Here is a 23,724-nt window from a genome sequence, read left to right as displayed (position 1 = left end):
CAGATCATTTGAAAGTCGCCTGACTCAAACCAGGGAATAGTTTCACAGACGAGAAATGGAAGAAAAGACGCAAACTCAGGAATGTTGAAGTGCTGTTGTTAAGAAATGCACTACACCATAACAGGTAAAGTTCCGCTTTCGATTTTCGGCATGTCTCTTTACTTTCGTTTCTAGAAGGTATTCAAACTGGATAAATTCTCGTTTGGAATGGATGTCTTCAGGCGTTATCGAGCCTCTTATCCGGTCCTTGTAAATTCCTTCTCGCTAAGAGATTCCTTTAATTTCTTTCCAGAGTTAATTTCGACTCCCAAACAGTAATTAAAGTTCTTTGTAACGTAAAGCCAAGCTCTTAAGACTGTTTGTCGGAGGTCTCATGCCCTTGGCGCCAAACGGTCCGTTAAGATTTTGCGACAGTTTCGTTATTGCACATTTTGACAATTTCCGCTATCGATTCACTTAAGGCCGCGCTGGAAACTTAGGCCCGGTTTAAACGTCGCATTTTACATGCGCCGAATCGAATTGCCGAATTAAGGGCATGGAAAATGCGACGTTTAAATCACTTAAATGCGACATATTTCAATTGAATGCGAGTTCAGTCGAATATTTGACTGATCCAGTCGAATATACGACTGAAGTTCTACAGTTGATTTAAACGCCGCAATTTACATGTGCCGAATCTAATTCATAAATTATGTTAAATAAATTATGTTTGCTCGAGTGGGAATTAACATGTCGCTATCGCTCGCGCTCAGCAATTTTATCCGGCAAAAAAATGCGACGTTTAAATCAAATCAGCCGAACTTACTCATTCGAGTCGACTAAAATTTATATTTGATTCGGCGCATGTAAAATGCGACGTTTAAACCGCACGAATCGTGCGATTGATTCCGACGATGCACGGAATATTCATACGAAGAGTTTTTACAGCTTGAATTATTCATTACGTTGTATGTGCGGCTTACTGCTAATTGCATGTGTGATAGTGTGATTGAAATCTCGAAGTATGACCTTCTTGCACATTTTTGAAGACATTAGTGCACTCGTTCAATCTTCGGAGACGGAAAACACTACAATTTTGTGTCCGAGTTTTCATCACGGATATAGAACTTCAGGAACTTATACACCATGGAGATAAACTTAGTATGTTGCACTGTTATGTGACAGAAACAAAATTGCAAAAACAAACTTCACAAAGAAGATCAGACGTTTCAAAGTCTATGTTTCACAGTTCTACTCCTGAGGAAGCCAATAACTTTCAATGAGTCGTGCTTTTTGTCACACCACAGAAGAGGTTATTCCTTTATCACTAAATAATAAAACCATTTTCTTTACTGCGCTTCTGAATCAGAAAACTCAAACATTGCTTTTCCCAGTTCTAACTTTAGCAGTCTAAAGTATCACCGTAAATCGTGATCTGCCTATAAAGCGACAATCATGATGAAATTCCATCATCCACCAAGATACCTGTCAAATTTGAGCGGAATCAACACTCACTATTCAGAGATTTGAAGCTTGAAAATGAAACAGCTGCCCCAAAAATTTGGCTCATGAATTTGGCAAGTGTCCTGCGTGACCTTAAAGTGCTACTGAACTGAATAAAAATCCCGCATAATATAGCAATCCTGCAATAAATTATTAGTTTGTTATTTCATTGACCAGTGAAATAAGCTGTAGCGCCATGAAAACATTTTTATCAGTAATTTTTTTGAACGCGAACGTGGTGTTTACGCATCGAGCATGCAGGAATTTGACAGATTGCATATTTCCTTAGTCAGATGCAATGGGGAAACGAGGTGGTAAGACTTGTGCAGCGTTTCAGATTAAGCGATTTAATGCCGGCCGATACTACAAAAGAAAGCAGCGATAACTGCGTGGAATCCACAAGCGAGAAGCCAAGAGGAAAACGGATTTTAAGAAAAGGATCAGTTCCGACTATTCATTGTGCTGATAAAGCGTCAGAGATAGTGGAAACGAGCGATCGATATCGAAGGCGGAAATCAGTCATGATCATTTTTTGCCCTTTTGAAGTATTCACAACAATGAAATAACACCAAGCTGAAGCGAATTATGATTAAGCTCACTATAATAAGCTTTTACTTTTTGGAAATCCTCACCAACTGCCCGCATAGTCAATCATAGTTAGTAGAATCTCCTCTATACTAACCATGGATTGCCAAACTCAATCAAACTCAATCCACGGATTGGGTTACAGTGTAGGTTGAGTTCGATTGAGTTCGATTTCCGAACATTCGATTGACTATGCCGGGACAACTTTGAGAGGTATTAAAATGCTCAAAAATATAGTAAAAGACATTACAGTGACCACTGGACCTTGCATTTCAACGTCTACCTCTTGGAAGTTTCACTATGACTAAGCAAACGTATTGTCGGAATAAATAACATTTTTTTGGCAAGAAAATATCGCCACTAAACTTCCTTTTTTATCATGAATTAGACGCATATCTGTGTGAACTCGGGCTTCCTTTTTCGTGAATTCTAAGTATTTTGTGAACATTTTCTTCAAAGTTTTGTGTAATCGAAACTTATTAGTGACTGCCGTGCGTTAAACTCTCATTAAGTTCGTGGACCGACTAGTGCCAAAAACGTTTGACGTCTTTTAGTGTAGGTCTACCACCTACGGTGTGTACATTTGTATGTGGTTTGGCACTGCCGCAGAGAGTAACCTCCACTGGGCCGCGAAAATTTGCGTTACTAAGTGATTTTCAGCCAAGACACTTCAATATTGCCTACATGACGATTTTTCAGAGATCACGCGATTCGAGTCAAAACGTCAAAACTAGTCAAAACTAGTCAAATCATGGTGGAGTCGATCAGGCAAGCTTGAAAGGATTTGCAAAGATGTTGATGATGGTGTTTGAGCAGGAAAACAATCTGGAAGGTATTTCAAGTAATTAGAAAGTATTTTTTTTTTACAGTGCTTTTGTAATTAGAAGCAAAAAAATTGAGTTAAACAAACAGAAGTGAGCATGAGCTCGACTAAATAATAATAATAATAATAATAATAATAATAATAAATAAATAAATATTTATATAGCGCCTATCCATGCCTGCTCTAGGCGCTGTACAATTCGCCAAAATGAGCTGTACTAATCTTAATAATTGAAAATGTGCATTTAAGAAAGTAATAGAAAGTAAAAATCGCTAAGAATAATAAGTTTTCTTAAAAAGATGAGTTTTGAGTTTAGATTTAAAAGAACTTACATTGTCACATGAGCGGATAGAAACAGGTAGACTGTTCCAGAGTTCAGGAGTGGAAACAGCAAAGGCTCGAGAACCATACGTCTTCAGGTGAAAATTCGTGGGGTTAGCATCTCGTCTATTGATCGAGTAATGTTCAGTGAATCGTTTTCAAAAGCGTAGAGGTTAGAAATCATGAATAAAGGCTTCGTTTTGTTGACTCTTGTTGCAAAATGAATATTTAATTAGGGACGCATAATCTGAGTTTCAATGGTGACGGAAACGCAATATTCTTGTTTATGTCCGGAAAAAAAAATTGTAGTAATTTAATTAATTCAGTTTTTGGGATAGAGTTGGTTATACATCAAGGAAAATAGTGTCATTTAACACTAAAATCAAACAGCAGAGTGTTTTTCAAATATTTTTGTTTTTTCTAATATTTCTCACCTTTTTTGCTAAAATTTTTTCAAGATAATATTAGCTTCCATGAAGGCAAACTTTTTTTTGTAGAAAGTACATTTTATTACCTTTAAAATGAGATATTAGAGGTTAAACTGCTGTTAATTCCTGGAGAAATATTAACTAAGAATTACTATAGGTCAATTATTAACTAAATTAACCAGCTGTAAATTAAATGTCATATAATTCATGTTTACTTTCAGTGAGGATGTTTTTGATGAATTAGCAGTTTCACAACCACTGACAAAACTATGTGCTCGTGATAACACATTCTGCACATGTCTTTATACTTAACGCATGCAGATTGGAAGCTAAACTGACAAAACTACGTGCTCGATCGTAATAATACACTCAACCCATGCGTGTTAGAAGCTTGAGGCGATTTGTGACTGAACGAAAACATAGACAAAGCTCAAATTATAACTTGGGCATCCACCTAGGGAAGCCCATGCAAGTAACAATTTCAGTGTACATATTTGCGGGAAGTCAACCATGAAGCAAGAGCAAATGCTGTCAAATTATGCGAGAACTGCGAATATATCTGTCGTGATCTAATTTTCAGGTTTAGCCTCTAATATGGTCAGAGTTAACCCATCTTTGCCTTTTTCCTCCTCTGGTTCTTTGTAGCCTTCAGGGGCAACATGCTTGAACCGGTATGGCTCCACAAGCCCGCCAACTGCATCAGAATCTTCCTTATTCTTGCTTTCAATTGCCTCAGAAACACTCCTGGAGCTTCCATTAGAATCTGTATCTTCCAAACTAAACGTTTTTGAATCTAACTAGCAGCGAAATTCTACAGTGACTCTTAGTTTTCTTTCTGTTGCTGTCAACCATGTGACGTCACTTGTGTGGTCAACCACTGAGTGCTTTGCCGTCTCAATTTTTCAGAATTATCCCACTTTGGTACCATACTTCAAGCCCCGATCAGAGCAACTTCTTGATGATTACTGAACATTTTTATTTCCAATTAGTGCCCAGCCACCAGATTGAAAAAATATTTCAAGAACTAAAAAGCCACTTTGGATATTTGTTTCAGTAACGCTTTAAAGGAAACGGAACATTCGTGCACAGATACAAAACTACTTTACGCGTCAGTTGCTCCAAACAATAGCAAGTAAAGGAAAATGCTAAATTCAATCAATTGGTTGCACCCTAAATACAACATAATATTCCAGAGTTGTTGGTTTCAATTTGTGAAAGGTGAATTCATCAACATGTCACGAACGTGGTACAAAGAATGGAATCAGACCCAAGACCTCCCGAACTCCGGGTGGGCGCTATATCCACTGTGCTATGAGAACTCATGGAAAGCAAGGTCATTTAACTGAGTTCATATGTGACAGGTATCCTGCATACTGCTATAGGTTCAGCACTGTCAAAGTTATCTTCGAAGCACTTAATTGTTTTATCACATCCTGAACATATCTCCAAATCGATGGCTGTAAATATGTTTTTTTTGTTTATTCTTCTTTGTCTTTCTGTACTATATTTGTTTTTCTTTACTATATTGGGAACAATTTGTATATATTTGTAAACTTTGGCCCGTTTAAAGTCAGAAGAGTCAGTGCCGCAACACCGAGTAAATTATACATGTCTGGGTAACTGTTTACTACATGTTTGATGATTTCTAGTTAGTTTTTTAGGTTACTTTAATTTGCGTAATGCGTTCTGCAGCTTTGGTCCACTCTTTTCCTTAATCTGACTTGTCGGTACATCTCTTTACTAGTGACTGCGATTTTTCATGCCCCGTTGGGAATTCTAGCTTTACATTTAGTTCGCGGCTTGCCTAAACTGCATGACAATATATTTTTCGATCGCTGAGATCTCTGTTATGAGAACTACACCGAGCCTGTGTTGCTTTGTTTTCCTTCTGTGTTTTAATGTGGAGCTCAACCTTTTTCCTCCTTTTGTCAAGTCGAATGGTTGACTACATTTTGAACACAATATAAATCGAAAGGACAGGATAATTGAATGAGAATGTATGATTATCTTTCTTTCTGCAAATTAGAAACCATTTAATACCACAATAAATCAATGTTTTCTCGTGAATATTTTGTCACTATACTCAGCACGTTATTAGTGAGTCTTATCAATGACTGAAAGTTACATACTTTCCTTTTTTTGTTTTGAAGCAGTCAATAGATTGTTCCTGGCCTCAATGAAGAAATGTGCCAGTTGAATTAACTTTTGCCTAACCGTACAAGAGAGAACTCAGAGAGATGATTTTGCGGTCATCAGCCAGGTCAAACAGTCAAACGTCCGATAAAAATAGTTGTCCAATCAGAGGCTTCATTAAACAATAGCGCAGTTTCAAAAGAAAAACAAACAACCTTGTTGAATCAATGGTGGAAATAGGCTTTTCAATTCTCCTATTTTAATATCGTATGACTCCTTAGGTTAGTTGGCAGTGCACTGGCACAGTGTAATTGATACAAAAGTTTGAAACCCACGAATGTGAAAGATCATTTTCCTTTCAAACTCCAGTAGCCTGGGCTCAAAATAACCCCAAAAACTTTAATGTATGCGATGGAGCATGCGTAAAAATGGAGCCCATTCGTTCAGTCATGGCCTTACGACCCAAGTAGAAATGATGCATCATGTTTTGAATTTTTGTGGTTTTCAAACTCAGATTTTCCCAGGCGAGATATCCATATTTGTGAAAATGTCTTAAGGTACTAGCATGTCGTCTGCGGTTTTGCGCTCTTTTAAAATCTCTGTTGGCCTGAAAAGAAGAACAGAGTAATAGAGCAGAATTTGTCCTCGACCGTGGCAATATTTATCTACGCCAGTCATGTGATCAGCTTCATTCAGTATCCAGTCTAGAGAGAGGAAGGCAGGGGACTCTGGGAACGAGGTTGTGTGGAAATACCTTGAATCATCAAATTATGCGCTGTAAGGATGCGCGATGCAGATGTGAGGAATCACCTTAAAAGATGTACTCGCGAACAGTGAATTCTTTTCAAAATGGTTAGATTAATTTAGGAAAATTCATCATGCATAGTGTTAAAGAAGTTAGGACTGTTATAAAACTCAATTTTTTTTATAGCAACAACTTTTTAAATGTGGAACTACACAACCCCGTGTTTTCACAGGAGAGGTTTACCACGGTTACTGCTTACCGAGGTTTTGTAACTAAACCATAGTTATTAGAGAAGCTGTTTACACGGAACTAATTAACTAAAGTAGGCCACATACAACAGACGGGTTTAGGTTTTCTCGGAAAGCAAGTGCTGCAATGTTGCACAGAAACTATTGGAAAATTATAAAATTTCTGACTTTACTCCCAATGCCAAATGCAGGTCGTTGTCAATTTGCAGGCGGTGATGTCAAGCCAAACTCTCCTTAAATGTAAAGCTTTGTAGATATCCTCTGAGCCTCTTCCTGCGAAAAAAACGTGAGACGGTATCTGCTGCGGAGCCCTGGCTACGTAAATGTTTACTAGTACTTCTTCTTATTCTGGGCTGATATAAATTCTAACATTTGCCTTTCTTCTCCATAGACCTCAATTATGATTTTTTTTCTTCCACTTTGACAGGTACATGTAGATTATCTTCTAATTGCGCCTGCCTGTATACTGCTACTGAGCTACTGGGCTTCTAACAGAAAGGAAACGCTTACTGCACTTGACAATGAAAGGGAAACAGCAGTCTGGGATTTCTGTGCCTAAACATGAGTTAATTTAGCTTTTTTTGCCCTTTGACTTGAAACCTACTTATATTAGGAGGAATCTTTGTCTATTTTTCTCCTCTTTACATGCTGAACGCGTGAACACTTGCTGCTAAGATGTCGCAACAATGTCTGCTTTTCCTTGGTTACCGTTGGTTACTGAGCTAAACCATGCCTGAGGTTTGCTACTGTGTTTTCACGATTAAAAATTTCACTTCAATAAAGTTAAAACAAAACCAAAGTAAACATCTCTCATGAAAACGCGAGCTAAGTCTTTTTAGGTTGTTAAAATGTGTTTTTCGCTGCAGTATTTACATTTTTACATTGTCGTTTATCACTGAGTTTTTATCACTTGATTTAGTTTGGGTTGTTTCCAGAGGCTATGGAGAAATGGAGAAATCTAAACATCAATGATGGCTTATCTCAAGTGGCAGACTTCTATGCCAGAAATAATGACATAATTCCCATGTTATTTGACATCATCACCTCACCTTTCTGATCTTACAGGAGACAGTTTTCATCCTTGTTTTAATAAAATAATAAATAATAATAATAACAACGAATATTTATACAGGATAGCCCTTCAGTGCAAGAGTACTGTTATCAAAGGGGTCCTGTCTAAATAACATAATATAAGGATGAAAACTAAAAATAAGATAAGAATGACTTTGTAAATTATTAACTACACTATACAAAAAAATTGATCTTAAGACTCCCTAAATAGTACCCTACTGCTAATTTGCTTGATTTTTAAGGTAAAGAATTAAAAGCTGAAGCGCCTAAAAAGTAAAAACTTTTCCGAACAAAGTCAATTTTCACTTTCGGCAGAGTAATGGTGGTCCCGCTGTTCCTCATATTAAAATCGTGGGTTAAAAAAATTAAAATAATTTTTAAAAGGACTACAAACATTGCCTTTTAGGCAATCAAAAACAAATAAACAAGCCTTTTTCTGTAAAAAATTTCAATTGTGGATAGGCGGAGTTCACAGTTTAGGCATTTGGAGTTTTGCAGAATAATCCTGTGACTTCAATTTGTTGTTCCAAGTTTCTTATTTGGCATCTGACCAACCAGATGTGTGTCTCTGACCAACCAAGCATAATTTGGCCGCAGTAAGTGAAGATGGGCATTATCATTGCTCTATAGATTCGTTCAGCGCTTAAGGTGTCAGTGTTAGAACGGATTTGTCGTAATAAGTTCACTCTTCCTGCAGCTTTCTTCTATGTTCTGTAAAAGTGCATATCAAGATTCATTGTAGGGTCCAGATGGACACCTAGATACTTGTAATTTGTAGTCGTGTCTATGAGAGATCCATTTACTGAGAGGTTTAGTTCTTTGCCATCAAAACCGTTTAATCTTTTTTGCTGTTCCAAATAGCATTACTTCAGTTTTTCATTTTTTGAGATTAATGATAAGCTCGTTATCTCGAAACCAGGAAGCGAGGCTATTGATGTCTTTGCTGAGGTTGTGTTGGATAGCATCCAAATCTTTCGAGGATGTGAAAATTACTGAATCATCTGCATAGGTGATGATCTTAGAATAACGCAACGACTTGTGGACGTCATTAAAATGAATTAAAAACAATAACGGCCCGAGAATACTTCCTTGGGGAACATCTGTGAAAACAGGGTTAAGTTATTATTATTAACTCTGCAAAAGGAAGAGTTGTGAAAGGAAAATATTAGTTTTCTTTATTTCATCTAAAATGACCAAAACAATGACTTTCTTAAACTTCTAATGGGATTACAAGATCAATCTGTATCAGTGAGATAAAAAACCTCCAGTTTTTTTTTTCCTCTTCCTCTAGAATGATGGAGATCCTTTTGGAAACTGCCCTGAAGACTCAAACCGTAATTGGTGGCATTCATTTTGCAGTCTTTTTGTTTTCTTGGCCTTTGATAGTTGGTTTTCTGAAGGACTACCATGATAAAGACAGATTTACCTTCAACTGTCGGCCCACGCCAGATGATTACACCAGACAACTTTGCTATGACAGTTATGTTTCTTCACTGAGCCCACTACAGTTAACACCACTGGACTTTGCTGGCATTACCTTTGGAGTCTCGGGTTTCATATGGGTATCCTTCATCTTTATAGGTGTATGGCTAAAACAGCAGATTGGGAGACAGGGATCAAATGAATCGGAAAGAAATTCTCTAAAAACGACATTTAGGACGATATTCTTTTGTCATGTCTGTTTTCAGCTTGTTGTTCTCGTTGTCATGGTGGGGCTGTTCTGTGGTTTCCAGACCCTTAGATTTCCAGCAAGATTCTGGTGCACGCAAGGAAACACAACTCTGTCTCCAACAAACCAATTCGAAGCTTCTAATATGACTTGCAATGACTTACGGTACAAGGAAAAATCAAAACTGAACAAGTCCATCATTGCCATTATGTCTGTTTCCATTTTGCTATGTATAGCGACTTTGCTTCACGCGGTGGTAACTAGAAAGAAGTTCTTTGATCAACTGCTAGGAGATGATACTGGACAGCAGGCAGAGTCAGTCCCTTTAGTCAGTAAGTACGCCAATTCATAAAAGTTTATATAACCTTACTACTTTGTCTGTTCTTATGTCACTTAAGTGGAAGTTTTCACTTCCATAAGGCAACTTTCACATCTTTTGATAATTTCAATGTTTTCGAAAACAGAAACAAAAATGCAAGAAAAGCAAGATAGCTGTTACTTGGAATCAACAATGTAGTTCTTGTGTTTTGTGATATCTTCGGCCATTTCTAAGACCTCAAAGGGAACATTTTTAAGCTCTAAACTATCAATTTATTGAGTGTCAGGGACACAGCTGTAATGCCCTTGGAACTATATAGGCCCAGCCTCTGCTCCTCTCAAAAAAAGGGTTGAAGAATAGATTACAATAAATAACGTATGCCATTCGCCTAAACTTTATGAATTGACGAGCTCAACTTCACTAACAGGGGTGACGTCAAAGCTTTTTCACCCATTACCAACTGAATAAACTTTCCAAAACGAGAAGCTGATTGACGGTAATACCACCATAACAACACAATAATGAACTCCTTAATTTTTCTTGGTATCCTGAGTTGACTGATTTTATGCACAGTGGCAAGTCACATTTTTGTCTCAAGGAATGCAAAATTTAACAAGTTTCTGTGAAGACAGTTTCAAGAAGATTAGGCCTTAGTGATTGTTCACATTTATTTGTATTTATTCTTTAAGACATTAGTCCTTTCCCAGAACTCCCTCTTACTCCGTCCTGCATAGGATGGGGCGGGAGAAGAGAGAGTCCTGTACAACCTGCAGGCACATGCTTTGGACAGTGCCATTCCCCCCCTCCCTCTGTTGTGCGGGAAAACTATATTTGGAAGTAGTTTCCATATTTGGGCATTATTTGCTCTAATCCAATTTTCCTTGAGAAAATGGCAGAGAATTGTAGTCTTGTGCAGTTTTTGGATGTGTTTTGTGTTCCCCTTCCACTTGGCTCGAAACTTGTCGACTTTTGAGACTACAGACTGCAAGTTCTTTTGGCAACAGATGCAAATGTGTCGTGAGCCACCATTCTTAGTCGGTATTTCTATTTTGCAAAAATTTTCCAACTTATGCGATATTTTGATTTTTTTCTCCTCTTTTTGTAAGGTCAACGGATAGTTCCAATGTGGTTTTCTTCTTATCACAAATCATACAATAATTTTCACACGCAATTTTGGTCTGTGGTTTGAAACTTTTTTTATGTTTTCATAACTTTGTATTTTAATTTCCCGCGGAACCAACCACTAAATCTGGATGGACAGGGATAGACAATAAAAGGCTGGTGCCTAGTTTATATTGATTGGCTCATTCCGAGCATGCGCCTGCAAGTTGCACAGGACTCTCTCTTCTCCCACCCCACCTTATGCAGGGCAGAGTAAGAGGGAATTCTGGGACAGGACTACTGAGACATATGCCTCAGTGTGACTGACTGAAAGAATTTTATCGTAATAAATCATCCTTTCCATCTTCTCCTGTTAAATTTTTGCATGCTTTTGTCCTTGAAATGGTTTCCTCTGGAGTACAGATCCGCTCTTAAATTAATAGTTTACCCTCTATCTCTAATATTTTCTTTACTTTGTTTCTGATTTCTCAGCTAATTGTGTCAATAACAAAATGCTCAAATATGATTAGTTCTTAACAGCCCTTATTTGTGGCTTAATTGGCTGTTTCAGGTCCAAACTGTCTGATTTGACCTGTCCAATTGCAAACACTTGTAATTGCACAGGCCAAATCGGACAGTTAAGCAGCCAATAAAAATTAAGCACTTCATGCCATAAGCCAACAAACTTAACTTTTAAAATTGATGTTATTTCCTTATCTTTCAAAAACAGTGGTTTATTCCAAATTATTTTTTGATTCCCATAACCCATGCTAAGATCCACTTTTCGTACTGGTCAAAAACCGCACAAAAGAAAGATACCTAGATATTAAGAGGTACCACCCTTAACTTGGGTTTTAATAAGTCCACAGTAGAAGGAATAATAATAACTTTTATGCCATAAGTAGGGCCAGAAAGGTCATTAAGACTCTTTAATCTGAAATGGTGTTATTTTTATTAAAATCAATTTTTCTTTTGCAGGTGGAGCAGTTGATGCAAATAACACACAAGCAGGTCAGAGAATATCTACTTTCTCTATAAATTGCCTTTCCGTTCAAGATAAATGGAGAGCCCAAAATTTTGCAAAACCCCTTCATCGGTTCAGTCGCACAAAAACTTCTTTTTAAAATCATATTAAAATTAAAATCAATTTTGCTTTTGCAGGAGATGCAGTTAATGCAAATAACACACAGGCCAGAAGTCAGAAAATATCTACTTTCTCTGATATTTTCTTTGTAATTTTAAATTTTGTAGACCATTTCCATCAGTTCAGTCACACAAAAACTCCTTTCTAAAATGTTATTAAAATTAAAATCAATTTTGCTTTTGCAGGAGAAACAGTTGATGCAAATGACACACCACCAGGTCAGAGAATATCTATTTTCTCTTTAAATTGCCTTTCCATTCAAGATAAATGTAGAGCCCAAAATTTTGCAAAACCCTTTCCATCAGTTCAGTCGCACACACAATTGTAATGTTTTAAAAGTCTTAAAATTGAAATTCATTTTTTTTTTTTTGCAGGAGCAACAGCTGATGCAAGTGACACACAGACAGAAGGTAAAAATAATTTGCTTTTCAGTTCAAGATATTTTGTGTTGAGCCCAAAATTCTTGTAAAATCATTGTATTAGCCTGCATTGCAAGCACTAGATGTATACAGGGAAAACAAGATCCAGAGAGGGGACTTGGAGCGCTCGAGACATGTATGGAGAAGCGCAGAATGTGAAATCCAGTGAGAAAGGGGAAAAGAAAAGTTCCCTTGGAAAAGCTGTTGTTTTCGATACGACACTCCTTAATTAATAAAAAAAATTGTTTAAGCTATTGTTCTCCGTTTGCCGCTATTAATAAATAAGAAAATGGTTCAGTTGTAGAAAAAGTTCCTTTTAAAATCGTATTAAAATTAAAATCAATTTTGCTTTTGCAGGAGAAGCAGTTGATACAAATGACACACCACCAGGTCAGAGAATATCTATTTTCTCTATAAATTGCCTTTTTGTTCAAGATAAACATAGAGCCCAAAATTTTGCAAAACCCTTTCCATCGGTTCAGTCCCACAAAAACTTCTTTTTAAAATCGTATTAAAATTAAAATTAATTTTTCTTTTGCAGGAGAAGCAGTTAATGCAAATGACACACTACCAGGTCAGAGAATATCTATTTTCTCTATAGATTGCCTTTCCATTCAAGATGAATGTAGAGCCCAAAAGTTTGCAAAACCCTTTAATTCGCTTCAGTCGCACACAAAATTGTAATGTTTTAAAAGTCTTAAAATTAAAATTAATTTTTTTTTGCAGGAGCAACAGCTGATGCAAATGACACACAGACAGAAGGTAAAAATAATTTGCTTTTCCATTCAAGATAAGTGTAGAGCCCAAAATTCTTTTAAAATCATTGTATTAGCCTGCATTGCAAGCACTAGATATATACAGGGAAAACGAGATCCGGAGAGGGGACTTGGAGCGCTCGAGGCATGTATGGAGAAGCGCGGAATGTGAAATCCATTGAGAGAGGGGAAAAGAAAAGTTCCTTTGGGAAAGTTGTTGTTTTCACCATTATTTGCTCTAATCCAATTTTCCTTGAGAAAATGGCAGAGAATTGGAGTCTTGCGCAGTTTTTGGATGTGTTTTATGTTCCCCTTCCACCTGGCTCGAAACTTGTCGACTTTTGAGACTACAGACTGCAAGTTCTTTTGGCAACAGATACAAATGTGTCGTGAGCCACCATTCTTAGTCGGTATTTCTATTTTGCAAAAATTTTCCAACTTATGCGATATTTTGATTTTTTTCTCCTCTTTTTGTAAGGTCAACGGATAGTTCCAATGTGGTTTTCTTCGTATCACAAATCATACAATAATTTTTACACACAATTTTGGTCTGTGGTTTGAAACTTTTTTTATGTTTTCATAACTTTGTATTTTAATTTCCTGCGGAACCAACCACTAAATCTGGATGGACAGGGATAGACAATAAAAGGCTGGTGCCTAGTTTATATTGATTGGCTCATTCCGAGCATGCGCCTGCAAGTTGCACAGGACTCTCTCTTCTCCCACCCCACCCTATGCAGGGCAGAGTAAGAGGGAATTCTGGGACAGGACTACTGAGACATATGCCTCAGTGTGACTGACTGAAAGAATTTTATCGTAATAAATCATCCTTTCCATCTTCTCCTGTTAAATTTTTGCATGCTTTTGTCCTTGGAATGGTTTCCTCTGGAGTACAGATCCGCTCTTAAATTAATAGTTTACCCTCTATCTCTAATATTTTCTTTACTTTGTTTCTGATTTCTCAGCTAATTGTGTCAATGACAAAATGCTCAAATATGATTAGTTCTTAACAGCCCTTATTTGTGGCTTAATTGGCTGTTTCAGGTCCAAACTGTCTGATTTGACCTGTCCAATTGCAAACACTTGTAATTGCACAGGCCAAATCGGACAGTTAAGCAGCCAATAAAAATTAAGCACTTCATGCCATAAGCCAACAAACTTAACTTTTAAAATTGACGTTATTTCCTTATCTTTCAAAAACAGTGGTTTATTCCAAATTATTTTTTGATTCCCATAACCCATGCTAAGATCCACTTTTCGTACTGGTCAAAAACCGCACAAAAGAAAGATACCTAGATATTAAGAAGTACCACCCTTAACTTGGGTTTTAATAAGTCCACAGTAGAAGGAATAATAATAACTTTTATGCCATAAGTAGGGCCAGAAAGGTCATTAAGACTCTTTAATCTGAAATGGTGTTATTTTTATTAAAATCAATTTTTCTTTTGCAGGTGGAGCAGTTGATGCAAATAACACACAAGCAGGTCAGAGAATATCTACTTTCTCTATAAATTGCCTTTCCGTTCAAGATAAATGGAGAGCCCAAAATTTTGCAAAACCCCTTCATCGGTTCAGTCGCACAAAAACTTCTTTTTAAAATCATATTAAAATTAAAATCAATTTTGCTTTTGCAGGAGATGCAGTTAATGCAAATAACACACAGGCCAGAAGTCAGAAAATATCTACTTTCTCTGATATTTTCTTTGTAATTTTAAATTTTGTAGACCATTTCCATCAGTTCAGTCACACAAAAACTCCTTTCTAAAATGTTATTAAAATTAAAATCAATTTTGCTCTTGCAGGAGAAGCAGTTGATGCAAATGACACACCACCAGGTCAGAGAATATCTATTTTCTCTTTAAATTGCCTTTCCATTCAAGATAGATGTAGAGCCCAAAATTTTGCAAAACCCTTTCCATCAGTTCAGTCGCACACACAATTGTAGTGTTTTAAAAGTCTTAAAATTGAAATTCATTTTTTTTTTTTTGCAGGAGCAACAGCTGATGCAAGTGACACACAGACAGAAGGTAAAAATAATTTGCTTTTCAGTTCAAGATAAGTGTTGAGCCCAAAATTCTTGTAAAATCATTGTATTAGCCTGCATTGCAAGCACTAGATGTATACAGGGAAAACAAGATCCAGAGAGGGGACTTGGAGCACTCGAGACATGTATGGAGAAGCGCAGAATGTGAAATCCAGTGAGAAAGGGGAAAAGAAAAGTTCCTTTGGAAAAGCTGTTGTTTTCGATACGACACTCCTTAATTAATAAAAAAAATTGTTTAAGCTATTGTTCTCCGTTTGCCGCTATTAATAAATAAGAAAATGGTTCAGTCGTAGAAAAAGTTCCTTTTAAAATCGTATTAAAATTAAAATCAATTTTGCTTTTGCAGGAGAAGCAGTTGATACAAATGACACACCACCAGGTCAGAGAATATCTATTTTCTCTATAAATTGCCTTTTTGTTCAAGATAAACATAGAGCCCAAAATTTTGCAAAACCCTTTCCATCGGTTCAGTCCCACAAAAACTTCTTTTTAAAATCGTATTAAAATTAAAATTAATTTTTCTTTTGCAGGAGAAGCAGTTAATGCAAATGACACACTACCAGGTCAGAGAATATCTATTTTCTCTATAGATTGCCTTTCCATTCAAGATGAATGTAGAGCCCAAAAGTTTGCAAAACCCTTTAATTCGCTTCAGTCGCACACAAAATTGTAATGTTTTAAAAGTCTTAAAATTAAAATTAATTTTTTTTTGCAGGAGCAACAGCTGATGCAAATGACACACAGACAGAAGGTAAAAATAATTTGCTTTTCCATTCAAGATAAGTGTAGAGCCCAAAATTCTTTTAAAATCATTGTATTAGCCTGCATTGCAAGCACTAGATATATACAGGGAAAACGAGATCCGGAGAGGGGACTTGGAGCGCTCGAGGCATGTATGGAGAAGCGCGGAATGTGAAATCCATTGAGAGAGGGGAAAAGAAAAGTTCCTTTGGGAAAGTTGTTGTTTTCACCATGACGCTCCTTAATTAATTAATAATAAAAAAAATTGTTTAAGCTATTGTTGTCTGTATGCCGTTATTAATAAATAAGAAAATGGAGTCCGTGAAACATCTTGCTGTCAAATAGTATACAATATAATAAATATTTTCAACTTAACTACTTGTAGTCCGTTTTTTTCTTTGGGACAGTAAAGCGAGCGAAACACGCAACCGCGGACATGATAATTGCTTCCATCGACTCATCGCGGGAGGGAATTTGCATGTTTGTTTCCCTCTCCTTACTGTTCCTAAGAGAAGTAAGGGATTACTCATACTCCACTTTCCGACATTCTTTCTAACTTTTCTCGTATTTATATAGGAAAAGTGAAAAATAAAATTGACCAAAGTTGTAAAAACCAATTAAACAAAGGCCAGGAGGCTGCAAATCTGTAAAAGCCACGGCTGACAAACGAAATGAGTCTTGGACAGCTCAAGAACAGTTGACTTCCTGAGCTCCTCGTAACTTGCGTGTAACTTGTGCTTCAAAAAGTTAATTTTCACAAACTTATTGAATTCAGCATTGGGTCGGAGAAAGAAGCTACATATTCAAAATCTTCGTCAACAGACTGAACAACAACGAGAAGAAAACTATAAGGTCATGTGACCGGAGTTAGGTGGTAACAAAAACAGCCGTGACTGTAACAGTTACGTTAGCAGTGTAAAACTTGTGACAATCTTTTAGTGACCACAGAATCCTCCAATTCCAATTCAAATGGAGACATTTATTTTCAGCCTGTCATGTTGACTACCAATCAAGATATACAATAAGTGCGCTGTTGACGTGTAAATGATTCTGGATAATGGCCACTGTTATGTTAAAAATGAAAGAAACAAATGCTTTTCCGCAGGCGATCTCTTTTTTTCCCTTCCCTCGCACTCCTCATTTTGCACGGGTTCAATAGCGTGCTTGTTAAACAAAAGTGGAAACCTGAAATCGAGATTGCCACGCAAGTGATTGTGGGATTGTTTGGGTTGACCACAAACTTTAAAAATGCCAAAGCACTTAAGGTCATCCCCAGTATTGCATTGCGCTTCCCTACTGCGCATAATTTCACGCGTGATTAGCGCGCGCGCGTTAAAAAATGGCGGCCTTTTCTTTGCGGCTGGAGCTCGCCATAGAGGTAAATCGTCATTTTCTTGAAAACGAGTACGGTGACCTATCATTTTTTTCTGTTGTGTTGAATTGAGTAATAAATTTCTCTATGTGAAATAAATATGGGCCAATTCTCAGTGCTGAGCAAGAAACAATCGTCGGAAACGTGATTTTAGCAAGAAATCGTGACTATAATCATGGTGCTATTGTAAGGATTTATATGGTATAAACAAGGTGCTGTTGCTCCTAAACGAACACGGGGACCCCTCATTTTTATTTCCAAATTTAAGTTCCTATAACATAAACAGTCAATAGGCAAAGTTTGACAAAAATCTCAGTGCCGCTTCTATTTCAGGGGAATGACCTTAAGCTTCTGTGTGTCTTTTTGCACTAACAATTTCAGAAACTCCACAGATGTAACATTTACAGAATCCCTGAATCACTCGCGCACAACTATCGATCCCAGTCTGTTTCAAAGTGACTAGTTTTCCTTGCGTTCCTCTTTCTACCGCCATCCAAGCAGGTTTTCTTCACAGTGATGATCTGTATGGAGACTAAATATAAAAAATGCTTTTTACTGCGACATTTATGATTTTAGAACGAGTGAGCAAGCACAGCTATATCATCAGTTCAAATGGGGAGTTTTTTGTAAATCGGAGGGTGGGAAGAATAAAGACGACCTGGCCCAAGAAATTTCAAACCGTTGCAGTAAAAGCATTGAACTCCATTAGCAAGGTCTGCAAAGCAACTACTGCCATCCATCAGGTTGTAGAGGAATTTGACTCTTCTGTAGGGATCCACAAGACATCTGTGCAACATACAACACGTGACTCACTTAGAGATGAAAAAGAAATGGTGTCTGACCTATTGCGATTGAATCCTTTCAATCATATCTCAGCAAAATTTCATGGCAGCTTCCCTGACATTAAAAGGTTTCCTCTGAGGTATTTCAAAATTGTTGACTATCATCCGTGGCTAGCCAAACACTTGGAAGAATTATCAACTTAGACATACACTTGAACGGAGATCGCTGAGGGCCTAGTTAATCAATGGTATATCTTAAGAGAGTAAATCAAAGTTCACATATTTTGATGTTCTAATCATCATCAGAGTTCATTTCAGTTATACACATGCGGTAGTATTGAACAAAGATATAAGAGAAAAGAACAAATGTAAACAAACTGATCAGTGTCATGGTAACAACAGAATTAATTAAATATCATTAGAATTCTACTAGTATACTAATGCAAATGCTGTAATCTGATTGGCTGAGCCATTGAACACTATCAGCCATTAGTGTGCAGTGGCTGGAGGTCGTCTAGGAAATGACTACGGTTTTTTTTTTCGTTTTGGAGGAAAATTTCGATGCAAATGGTAATTAAATTCCTGACAAGTCTAAACGGAGGACATTTACGGTTTCTTGAAATTATTGAAAATACTGATGCGCGCGCGCACACACAACTTCAATTTTAAATGACAATTCAATCCGAGCGATCTTTTTCGGGCGCAAAGTTTAATAATACGTCAAGAAAAAACTGGAAATCGTTATTTGAAGTAAATTTTGGTAAGAATTCTACTAAAACAATTAGATTATTCGCTCTCTATTTCTATGAGGTGATAGTTGATTCGGCCTTCGGCCTCATCAAGAATCACCTCATAGAAATCTCGAGCTCATAATCTAATTGTTAAATAGTGTATTTTAAGAGTAAATCAAAGTTCACAGTATTTGCAATTTATGATGGCTGTTCTGATCATCATCAGAGTTCATTTCAGGTCTAAATATAGTATTCTGCTCAGATAATCATATATGCACGATAAGAGCAAATGTAGACAAACTGATCAGTGTCATGGTAACAACAGAAATCATTAATTATCAATGGTGTATTTTAGGAGAGTAAATCAAGATATATCTACAGCAGTTCACAGTATTTACAATTTATGATGATGTTCTGATCATCATCAGAGTTCATTTCAATTCTACACGTACATGTAGTATTGTGCTCAGATATGTCTATGATAAGAACAAATGTAGACAAACTGATCAGTTTCAGTCGTGGCAACAACACGGAAATAATTAAATATCAATAGCGTATTTTATGAGAGTAAATCCAGATATATATCTACAGTTGTTCACAGTATTTACAATTTATGATGATGTTCTGATCATCATCAGAGTTCATTTCAGATAGTACTATGCTCAGATATAAGCGATAAGAACAAATGTAGACAAACTGATCAGTGTCATAGCAACAACATGGAAATGATGAAATATCAGTAGTGTGTTTTAAGAGAATAAATCGAGATATATCTACAATAGTTCACAGTAATTACAGTTTATGATGATGGTCTAATCATCAGAGTTCATTTCAGTTCCACATACAGTATTGTGCTCAGATATAAGCGAAAAGAACAATTTATGTTGATGTTCTAATCATCATCGGAGTCCATTTCAGTTGTACACAGAGCAGTGTGCTCAGATATATGCGAAAAGATCTGAGAAGAACAGGCTTCATCCCGTATGCCAAATGATTCAACAAGTCTGCTTCTGACTCAATATATTCCACTCCCTCCATAACTTTTGCAGCCAGATTGATATCTACAGAAATGTCAAATGGCATTGAACACTCTGATGTCACTTGGGACTCGTGGTCAGAAATTGCACTCTTGATTTACCTTTCCAGGATAACACGGTTATTGTTAGATAGAAATCTGACCGTGCTTGCGATAGCTTGGGGTAGATCCTCTTCAGTTGGTTTGAACTTGTCATCGCATATGCAGCAACAGTTCTCTTGCTGAACACTGGAGAATCCAAAGTAATCCACAAGGAGTTTCCTTTGACAGGTGTCTCCTGATCTGCAATATGACTTCATTGATTCCTCTACATATTTTTATTAGTTCCAATACCAGAGTTACTATAATAACGTGTAGCACATGATGAAAGTCCTGTACGGCCAGCACGACCAATATCTTGCATGTAATCTTCAAGGCTACTTGGTGGTGTTATGTGAATGATGTTTGTCACATAAGGAGCATCAACCCCCATGCCAAGTGCTGATGTTGCAAATGGCACGCTCACCCTCGGTTGTTTGCAAACAGTCTCGCAGTGGGTTCTGATGTTTCTCCAACACATAGTCTCTCTTTCAATATTCTTTCAAGTAAGCCATACGCACATCCACAGTATTTCAGTTTAAAGTAAATGTTTGTCATTGGGTAATTTTCTCTTTGAATTGCCAGTTCATTAGCAATAGGTTGTAGGATTCTGTCATAACTTATATTCCCTGGTGATTACTCAGACGCACTTTCTTGTCCACTGAGGTATATGTTTACTCGGTTAGGGTTTCGTGCAACAATTTTCCAGTCATTTTTCAATCGCAGAGTTTGTTTCAAGTCTCTCAATAAATGAGGTGGTACTTTTGCCTTCAGAGCCATTGTAGGTTCATTGGGAAAGAATGCCTTCGACACTACAGGTCTTTGAAGTCTTTTCTAAAATCTTCACCCCTGAAAAAGAAAAAGAAACCTTGAGCTTCAAATCTTAAAGTTCAAACATAAGTGCAATGATACTTACAACAAGGATGTTTATTTAGTGGTATCTTGTTATTATGGTTCATTTGTAATAGCATGGCATGGAGACAATGTTTCAATAAGCAGTGTAAATATCATAGAAGTCACTGGTGAATTATTAATATAGTTCATGGAGTAAAATTTGTCATTGTCTATAAACAGATAGAGAATAGAGCAGTTTTTTGCCGAATAGTAGTCCAATGTAAGTACTGTACTTAATGGTGTCGTATCAGAGAGGACTTTAAGATATGGTACGGCTAGGCTGTAGTACAGCAGTAGATAGTGAAGATCGCTTTCGGTGACATCGTGACGCGCGCACCAGTACGGCTTTCCCGCCGTAGCCTTGCTTTCTACTATGGGAAAGTGCCTGGTTTCACGTACTCTTCTCTACGTGAGTATAAGCCTGCTGTTTACCTCTCATTTTAACGCTTTTTTTCACTGTTTGAATAGCCTAGTTTGAAGATAAAGTTCTCAATCATAAAAATCAGTTCTAAGATCACTGTTTCTTTTTCATTTGTAGAGAAATTTGAACAATCTTAACACCTACCACGAGATCATCAATTCAGTCATATTAGTATCGGGCCGAACAGCCGTAGATAAGAAAGCTTCGTATGTACTAAGCTGAGCTATAATTGTTTACTACTGTTCGAACTGTATTTTATTATAATCGAAAGTTTTGTATTTTCGGGCTTATCACGTAATCGTTGTACGAACAACCTGTCCGTGTTGAAATCGAGCTTTTTTGTATCGTTGTTCATATTTTGTTTTGTGGTTGGAATTACAGGCAGATCTATCAAGTTCTAAATGCAAATCTGAGTTCTGGAAGATGTAAGACATACAGGAGAAGGAAATCATTGTCATTAATCAAGCCTATTTCGTATGAAAGTAGAATAATCTCTGGTTTCCTTGAAGGTAGTCATTTTTGTAAAGACACGTAGAAACTGCACATACTGTCGCCGTATAGCAAAATCTTAATCATTTGAGTTTGGCGGGTAAAACACCGTTGTCAGCCTAGTCCGTCACGGCCAAAGTAGCCGTAGTAACACCTCGCCGTAGCGTATCTTAAAGTCCCTATAGATTTCCCAGATGTAGAGCAAGTCTGTAACAAACATGACATGAATAAACAAGGAATGAAAATTTTACGCACTTACCATAATTCAACACTGAGCTTCATCAACAATGCAGGCAACAACATTGTCCTGGAAGACGTTGCTTGCTATTAGCTCTCGACCTTCCTTACTTGACAAATCCTCTGTCTGGGGAAATACGATTGAAGTGTTGCCATTAACTACATCTTGAGGAAACTTCGTTGAATCCGGGAAGACGTGCTGGCTTGGTTCTTGTTCATTTCCGAACAAGTTCTCGGCCGGTTCCTTTTCATTTACAGGAAGCTGTAAGACATCAGCGGTTATCCTCCGAACTTTTAAGACTTTCAGTCGATCTTCGATGATGGAATTTAATAATATAACAATAACTATGATGTTGGTGGTCTTCACAGGAATGAAATGAGGTAGAAGGTAAAAGAACATTGACTTGCCAAATCCAGTAGGTAGGACTCCAATAGCATCCTGAACTTTCAGCATATATTCAAAACACTTCATTTGAAGAGCTTTTAAATTTAAAGATGGAAAATTACCGTTATTGAAAGAAAATCCGACTCGACAAAGCACTGACAAAAACTCTGGTTCAGTCGAAGAGACCACCCAAGATATTTGGGTGTTCTGAGATCATGTGACCAGCCGATCCCAGGGCCTTTTCCCGCCCTGCCCTCAAGCCAGAGTAAAGGCCCTGGGAACAAGGTTGGGTTTTTGTGTCATATTTGAAAAAAAAGCATTTTTTTCCAAACTGTGAGTCCGAAGCGAAACCGTCGGACTTAGACAAATGCAGAAGTTCAATTTGCAACTCAATCAAACAACTAAGCACCTGCAGATCTAAAGATGCATGACAAGAAGACAAAAGTAATGGTCGAATTGTCCCCATCTCACAAATTTCCAGATCACACAACTTGCCAGACTACGATCCTGAAACATCTTGATCGACGGTCATAAGATGGAATGTATTAACGTTTGGAAACTCCAAGGCGTCCATATAAACGAACGCCTCAATTAGCCACAACCGTGTCAACGATACAGCATCCTCCTGTTATGCGCCTATGTCTATTTTGAGAAAGCCTTGCAAGTTATCAACAACACAAATAGTTATCTGAGACGTTAATTTTGAGTGAAATTGATTATGCTGATCTCGCTTGTTACCCGTTACATCAGTGTTTGACGCAACGTCTACAGCGCGTCCAGTTGGCAACCACTAGTTTTGCGTTAGGCCCGCCGTTAAGTCATTGTCCTTAAGGCCACAGATTATCTCCCAGTAGAAATACAAAGTAGTGCTAGAGACCAATAGTCCAACAATCTGAAAAGATTGAAAGCCCCAACACAAACGGGTCATTCCAAGACAAAGTTGCCAAGCTTTTCAACAGCGTCGAAAATTTTAGAAAAATTTTTAAGTATAGTTGTATCCTTAAACTTTCAAGGACTGTCTTACGACCCAGAATTCATAATGTAATGCAATTTCCACAAGTTTGATTAATCTCTAAACTTCCGGCCCATTATTTATTTTTTAATGTCGTAATCGGACACTTTGTGCATGATACATAGTTTAAGAATAGGATTTAGAGCTTGTGGTGAGAAGAACGAATCAAGTTCGGTGTTGTTGTTGTATGTTACTCGGCTACGCGAATAAAACGGTTTAAACGGCTTCAGGAACTGTGTATATCTTCCTGTGGGACGCT

General features: G+C 37.2%; 1 protein-coding gene, 2 long non-coding RNA genes and 1 pseudogene across 3 annotated transcripts in view; 3 read left to right on the top strand and 1 right to left on the bottom strand.

Moving 5' to 3' along the window:
- LOC145481117 (DNA mismatch repair protein Msh3-like) overlaps positions 1-23,724 on the top strand; it is a 75,443-nt gene that overhangs the window by 17,760 nt on the left and 33,959 nt on the right. The gene's annotated exons all lie outside the window — the stretch shown is intronic.
- On the top strand, positions 12,844-13,272 carry LOC145462781 (uncharacterized). Its single transcript, XR_014041261.1, has 3 exons — positions 12,844-12,878; positions 13,030-13,062; positions 13,215-13,272. It is a non-coding gene; the product is annotated as an uncharacterized LOC145462781 (long non-coding RNA).
- On the top strand, positions 15,632-16,060 carry LOC145462778 (uncharacterized). The gene is made up of 3 exons (XR_014041260.1): positions 15,632-15,666; positions 15,818-15,850; positions 16,003-16,060. It is a non-coding gene; the product is annotated as an uncharacterized LOC145462778 (long non-coding RNA).
- LOC145464572 (bifunctional 3'-5' exonuclease/ATP-dependent helicase WRN-like) lies at positions 19,806-22,919 on the bottom strand (annotated as a pseudogene).

This window comes from Orbicella franksi, chromosome 1 (assembly GCF_964199315.1).
Source record: "Orbicella franksi chromosome 1, jaOrbFran1.1, whole genome shotgun sequence".
NCBI classification, from domain to species: Eukaryota; Metazoa; Cnidaria; class Anthozoa; order Scleractinia; family Merulinidae; genus Orbicella; species Orbicella franksi.
This window is presented reverse-complemented; position numbering and strand designations above follow the sequence as displayed.